General features: G+C 36.4%; 1 pseudogene; it reads left to right on the top strand.

The window, feature by feature from the left end:
• Positions 1-2,234: 2,234 nt before the first annotated feature.
• Positions 2,235-3,189, top strand: LOC140523441 (olfactory receptor 5M11-like; annotated as a pseudogene).
• The last annotated feature ends 4,353 nt before the right edge of the window (positions 3,190-7,542 follow it).

Raw genomic sequence — 7,542 nt, forward strand, 5'->3', positions numbered from 1 at the left:
TATTTATTTTGAACTGCACACAGATATTTTAATATTAAATTACTATACTACCTTTTGCAGTCTATTGGAGATACGTAGTTATTAGATTTTTTAATCAAAGTGCGAGACTTTATAATTATTCCTTATAAATTTAACGTTATTTCATTCGCAGAAATTTTCTAGTTTTTCTTAGACTTCTCATTTAATTACATACTGATTTAGGTATAAAGTTATTGTCTGAAAATTGTACCAGGATCTGAGGAATGGCTTCATTCATGCCCTTTAAAGAAACAAACAAACAAAACAAAATAAAACAAAACTGTGCTCCAGACAAAATCTATAACACTGGGGACTTCACTAGACATGATACCATAAGTTGACATTGAACAAATGACTGGCCTTTACATTTGTCCACCTAAAAAAGAAAAGAAAAAAAAAACAAACAACAACAACAACAACAACAACAACAACAACAACAACAACAAACGACTTGTGATCTACTAATATTGTTGTTTTTTTCCTCCAGTAATGCAGATTCCAACTGCTCCATGAGTGTTTATTCTGTGGGTTTCTTGTTCATGTCCACTAATTTATTTATCATAGGAGCTATACTACCAGTGGTGAAGCCCCTACCACGTTATCCTTACAAGTATCAAAAGTATACTAGTTCAGCCCTCTGACTATCTACTCAGTTTTTCAGATAGTTAGAAATGCTTCTCTGTTTAACTGGCTGAGGAGATTCAGACAGAAATTAAGTTCCTTTACAGGGAACTGTAGACATTCACTGGCTACAGGAATCCTAAGACATTCCTCCCTTTCTCCTAGCCTCATCGTGATTAGAAGGACACATTTTAACTGGTGCCAGACAACGTTAATTTGGCAATGAGGACTAGTTACTAGAATGACAGCTGCTCTCTTTCACCGATTATAAAGTAGTCTGGATAAAAATGTTAAAAGGTGTCTCTAATCCGTGGAATGCCTATTTCTAATGACTTAAAATGAAAAGAATGTTAAAAGATTAAAAAGAATTTGCCTTCAGAGTCATCAGTGAAATGATTATATAGAACAAAAAAAAAAACCCAACAAAATATAACGAGTAAAAAAAAATCAGGTATTGACTACTGAAAAAAGTGATGGGTTGATACACAACTGAGATCATTAAAATTTTTGTCACTACATTTAGAAATAGCAATTGCGTCGATCTATATGTCTAGATGTAATAAACAACGAAACAGAGAGTGGCGGGGGGGGGGGGGGCCCAAGGGAGATAAAGAAAGACCGAAAGAGATTGAGATCGAAATAAAGAGGCAGAGAGAGGTGAAAAAAGCATTACTACCACAGGAAACTGAGGCTTTCAGATGTTAATTGATTCCACTTAGGTCACATGGAGTGCTAATGGGAAGACTGAGACTCAAGAGTAGGTGCCCTGACTTCAAATCCAAGGCTCTTTCCATCATATCATATTTTCTCTAAATACAAATATAAACAAAGTGTTGAAAACATTATGCACTATAAGTAAGGAGATCTCTGGTGTAAGCCTGCTTTTACAAGTAATTAATTGATTAGGTTACCTCTAAGAAGTCACATCTCCCTGGAACTCAATTCTCTGCTATGAGATGAACTCCAAGGCCCCTTCCAGTTGGACAATTTTATGATTCTATAAATGAACTTAAAACATTTTTGCTTCTGTGTTCACATTTGTATTTCACACAGTGACGTGTATCACAGACACCTTATAGGCATTTAATATATTCTTCCACATTGCTTGCTTGATCATCTAGCTACATTGGCAAATGAAGAGTAGGGATGACTAAACTGACTATCAGCATGTTCTTTTGAATTTTCTTTAGAAGTGAGGAAGTTGTGTAAAAGAAGTTAGTCATTTTGGAACATTCTTACATCCCTTCGTGTTTTGCAAAGGAAATCTACAGGACTAGAAAATGACAATCTGAAACATGAAAGAATTTTCCAGATTTCATCAACAGGAAAGATAGTATGCTTTAATAAATTAATACTATATTTTGAGGGAAAAGTCCTACATGAAATTACAGATGATTTTACCATGTCATATTCGTCAAATCTTTAATACCTCATGTGTCTCAATTTCCACCTCTGGAAAGTAATGACAATAACTCTTCCTTTTCCTTAAAGTTAAAGGAAATATTCTGTGAAGTGCAAAGGCCCATATCACATGATCCTTGATTCATTTCTCCTGTGTTTCCATTGATGCCGCAGGACGACAGAGACCCAGAGAAATGTCAAGTCAAAATGACAGCCCCAGAGTAATCAAATTCATTCTCCTGGGACTCACAGATCGTCCTGAAGTACAGCACATGTTGTTTGTGGTTTTCCTTGGAATATACATTGTAGTTCTGTTAGGAAACCTTGGCATGATTACGTTGATCAAACCTGGGCCCTCTTTCATGTTCCCATGTACTTATTCCTCACTAACTTGGCTTTTGTAGACTTGTCCTACCTATTCCTCCAATGCAACGCCCCAGATGCTGGCTAATTTCTTATCTGAAAGGAAAACCACTTCCTTTGCTGATTGCTTTGTGCAGTGTTATATTTTCATTGCTTTGCTACTCGCTGAGGATTACATCTTGGCTGTCATGGCCTGTGACCGCTATGTTACCATCTGCGGCCCACTACATTATAGTGTGAAGATGTCCAGGAGAGTCTGCATCTGCCTGACGACATTTCCTTATGTTTATGGTTTCTCTGATGGCCTTCTCCAATCCATCCTGACATTTCGCTTGTCTTTCTGTAGATTCAACGTCATTAACCACTTCTTCTGTGCTGATCCCCCTCTCCTCAAGCTGTCCTGCTCTGGTAACTATGTCAAAGAAGCTCATCTCAGCTGGGTTCACCCTCTGCACCTCACTTACCATCATTCTCGTTTCTTATGCCTTCATCCTGGCAACCATTCTCCGTATTCGCTCTGCTGAGGGAAGGAAGAAGATCTTGTCCACTTGTGGTTTTCACAGGATGGCAGTTACTTTGTATTATGGGACATTGTTCTGCATGTATGTGAGACCACCCACTGATAAAAGTGTTGAAGAATCCAAAATCATAGCTTTGTTTTACACGTTTTTGAATCCTCTGCTGAACCCACTCATCTATAGTCTGGGAAACAGAAATGTGAAAGCAGCTTTGAGGAATGTTCTCAGGAGCAATCCACTGAAGAACATGATTTCAAATGGATCATAGACTGTACTTATTTGAATCAAATAACCCTGTACTTGGAAACATTGGATGAGTGATGTGTCTAGTATGCCAAAGTCTCTGTTTCTACATGAAGGACAATAAGGAGAGGAAAACGAAAATTATACCAAAACTGCAGTTTTTTTCTACATTTTAACGTTATTTTATATCAGCTGTTCTGTAAATAGTTAAGAAAATGCCATAAAAAAACATCATCCGTGCAGAGGCTAGCAGACAAAAATCCATATGTATGTAGAGGTTTTTTTTTCATATTTCCTAGTACATTAGAACTACTTCCAAAATAGGAACCAGACTCTAGCACTTCAAGACTCTCTGAAATCCTGTGGTCCCTTATTCATTCAAGAATGAAATTTGAACTTCTGTGCTTAGAACTAAAGTCTTTACCAATGTGACTCTAATTTCATTTTCCATTTTATTACATTTATTATGTATTATTATATTATATTTACTTTAAAACATTCTCCTTTACAGAAAAAAAAACAAAACAAAACCAAAACTAGCCGAACTATTCCTCTGGCTTTTCCTTTCATGCTGTTTCATGTCCACTCTTCTCTTGTAATTAAGAAATTAATCTAATTTACTTTCATCTTATGAAATAAAGCAAGCATTTCTATAACAATATAACAAAAAACGACATGATTGGACATGAAACTCCAAATCTACTACACTTTGTTATAACTTTTTAATGTACAATAAAGTCTTCATTTTTTCCCTCTTTTCCCCCCTGTTCTACCTATGACAAACTTTAGTCATCACTGGACAGAAATTGGTGTGTGAGCCTGTGTATGGATGGGTGTGTGTGTTCGTGTAAAATTATACTACACATACTTCTATTATGCCTGGGAAGCAGTCTCTGATTCTACTAAATGCAATTTTGCTTTCCTTCAAAGTTATTTAGTTTTTATTTTTTAACACTGTTTTATAGTTAGTCAATTAGTCAAGCATTTGATGAGCTCTCTATGAAGCTCTAAAATGCCCACACAAGCGTAAAGAAATATAGTTCATTCTTTGAAAGAGCTTTCATAGTAATGTATAAAAACAGCAATTAAAAGGAAGGTGAAAAGAGGAGTGAGCCACGAGTGATTTGGGTAGTCATCCTATTAGTGGGAGAGGTCACAGGAGGGGAAGTTATTGCAATACGCATGTGCTAGAGCAGTGGAGAGGTTCCAGGATGAAGAGCAGAAACTTTTTACAGGAAGTCAGGGATGCAAACTGGAAGGAAAATGCATATATGCATACCATGAATACATGTACGTGAATATGTATACATAAAAATATAGGCATTTATTGATTCTTATGTCTACAAAGCAATACATGTATATGCGTTTATTGATACACATAAGTGTGTGTATATTTTTACATATATGTGTGTATACACACACTATATATGTGTGTGTACTTATATATATATATGTATGTATATATGTATGTATGTATATGTGCCTATATTTCTGTGCATTCCCTTGCTGTTTTCCCCACAATAGAATTTGAGCTCCTTGAGGGAAGGGAGGACTTCTTTTGTTTCTTCCTAGCACTTCATACAGTGCTTAATAGATGTCGATCTTAATTGAACTGACTAGAAGCTTGAAGGTCCTTTCCAATTTGTTTAATGTATTTTAAGACTTGTTCTGAGACAATGATATTTTTGGTTTAAAGAATGATCCATTTTGTAACATGAAAGAGCATTTTCAACCCTGATGATACCAAATGAAACACCAACATAATATACCAAGCAAACATAGTTGACATTAAATACTAAAACACTACACATAAAATTCATAATATCACAAATGCAATTCAACATTTCTAGTAAAGATGCTTCCACCAGTTATTATTTCTTTCTGGAGATATTTGGCCAAGTAATTCTTGATTCTTTGAAATGGTTTAGAAATTGTTTCAAGCAGAAAAGTGTTAAATTACCAAGAAGGAGTAAGGTCATACAAGGAGACTCATTGAGTATTCCTTTGGTATCTCAGACTAAATCTTACCCTTGCTCAAATATAGGTGTCTCCATTGTGTACTTCTCCTTCTCAATGGACTGTTTTATCCTATTTTGAAATAGCAGTATATTAATGGAGGTTGTCTGAATGGAAGCTGAGAGGTTGTGCTCAAGGAAATCAGTGAGAGTAGTAGCATCTCCTGGAAAACGTTAGAAACACTAAACAAATTTTAGAAACACTGGTCTGGGAGAATTCTGTTCTGGACACTTGAACACATTTTGCAATACTCATAAAGCTGTATTCACAACAAAGAAAAATGTTTTAATATGTTGTCCATACTTACCATAGGTTTCATTCTAAAGAACAAGCGACTTTTAATATCATCATCTGCAGTGATATTTGAGCCCAAGAAGAGAAAATTGGATACTTTTCCCATTTCTTCTCCTTTTTGCCAGTAAATGATGGAACCAGTTGCCAAGATCTTAGATTTACTGATGTTAACTTTCAAGTCAGTTTACTTCTTTCCGCATCATCGAGAGTTGTTTATTACAAATTATGGTATCGGTGAAATGCATATGTTCTAGTAAATCAGAATCACTTTGCTCCAGTCATAGCTCTAAACACTCACTCGTACTGTCACCCTGATTGAGTAATTTCTTACCTGGCCTCAGATTCCTCACATTCCTATGAGATAGTTAGGTTCCTCTAGAATTTGACAATTCTTTGTATCTTGTGACTTGCTCCAATTATCTTAATTATCTGTTTACGATAAAAGATGATCCATGATACAATCTGAACGGATATTTCAACATATTAGGTCCCTGGTGAACACCACAAAAATTCTTCATACTAACCAACCTGAAAAAAAAAGTAAATGAAATATCCTCACCCAAGCCAAGCTCAAGTTTCCAGTCAATATCATTTTACCAATTAGAATTTTTCTCTGGAAACACTTACCCAAGCGACCCTTGCTTCTAGGAAAGGGATTAAAGAAATGCTTTACGGAGAAAGACCAGAATTGTCAGAAAGGTATAAGTCATTGACTTATAGTCATCCAGAAGAACTCACTTGCCTCTAAGAAGAGTTTGCCCTTGCTCAGGTAGGTTGAGTCACTTGAAGCATCATGTACTTCCCAGTTGGGACTCAAATTTTCACCGATTCTGCCTGTTTTCATTCCATTGAGGCAGCAGTAACATGGTCATGGTGGGGAAGAATGATGCCTAAATAGAACCTTGAAGGCTGTGCCAATAAGATTGAATATCTGTGGCTATCATTTCTAAACACTTAATAAAAAAGGGTACAAACACTGAAAAAGCATAAAAGAAAACTCTCCTTCACGAATCAGTAGGTATTGTATGGTAATGTCCTCAGCCACTTATAAATCTGGGCAAATCGCTTATCACTGTCGCCTCAGGTTTGTTGTTCAGAGATGAGATTAGTATGAATACTAATCACAAAACATATGAGCAGTATGATTAGTATGCAAGTGGTCAGAAAGGGGGCTGCAAAGTGATACAATGGAAAAAGTGCAAGGAGTCAGGAAAACTCATTCTCAATGGTTTAAATCTGGCCTCAGACACTTATTTGCTGTACAACCCTGGGCAAGTCACTGAACCCTACTCGCCTCTGCTTCTTCATCTGTAAAATGAGCTGGAGAATGCAATGGCAAAATATTCTGTTGTCTTTCCTCACAAAACACCATACTGAGTCACAAATGTAGGACATATCTAAACAAGGAATGAACAACAAAAATCCTCTGAGTCCAGATCCATGGAAGGGAGCTAAGGAAATGCCAAACACAGAGAATATACTTGGTCTAAATACTGATTGGCCCTCAGGATAAGGTGAGAAGGTAGTGATTAGCATTTGGAAGTTTGTCACCAAGATATTTCTGGTGACCACAATCTCATTGACTTACAGTACATCTGACTACGGAAATGGACATTTAGAGTGCTGCTTGTAAAAGTTAAGTGACTTATCCAAAGCCAAAATGTGATTGTTTCATGAAAAAAGGATATGAAATTATTGGTTGAGACAAAATGCAGTGAGGTAGATACTGGCTCTTGGAAAGAAAAGAGGAAGTCCTTTCAATAGCTGTTTGCAATAATTCAGTATTTGAAAATGAGTTAAAGTATATCAGTAATAGTGTATGAGCCAAATATCCCACTGAGATTTTTGAACCCAAACCTGGGCCATCCCGGTACTAAGCCTTCTTTGTTCTGTTTCTACCTGACCTAACCTGGTGTTGACACAGGGATGCAGGATGATACTTTGTCCAAGGATGGTAAGTACCAAGACTCCCCTCAGTTAATCTCCAAACTTTGGAGCAAGCTATGTGGGTAGCAGGTTGACACTGAATCAGGAGTATTTTTAGTATTTGGCACATTGAGGTGTTTTG

This window comes from Notamacropus eugenii, chromosome 2 (genome assembly GCF_028372415.1).
Source record: "Notamacropus eugenii isolate mMacEug1 chromosome 2, mMacEug1.pri_v2, whole genome shotgun sequence".
Classification (NCBI taxonomy): domain Eukaryota; kingdom Metazoa; phylum Chordata; class Mammalia; order Diprotodontia; family Macropodidae; genus Notamacropus; species Notamacropus eugenii.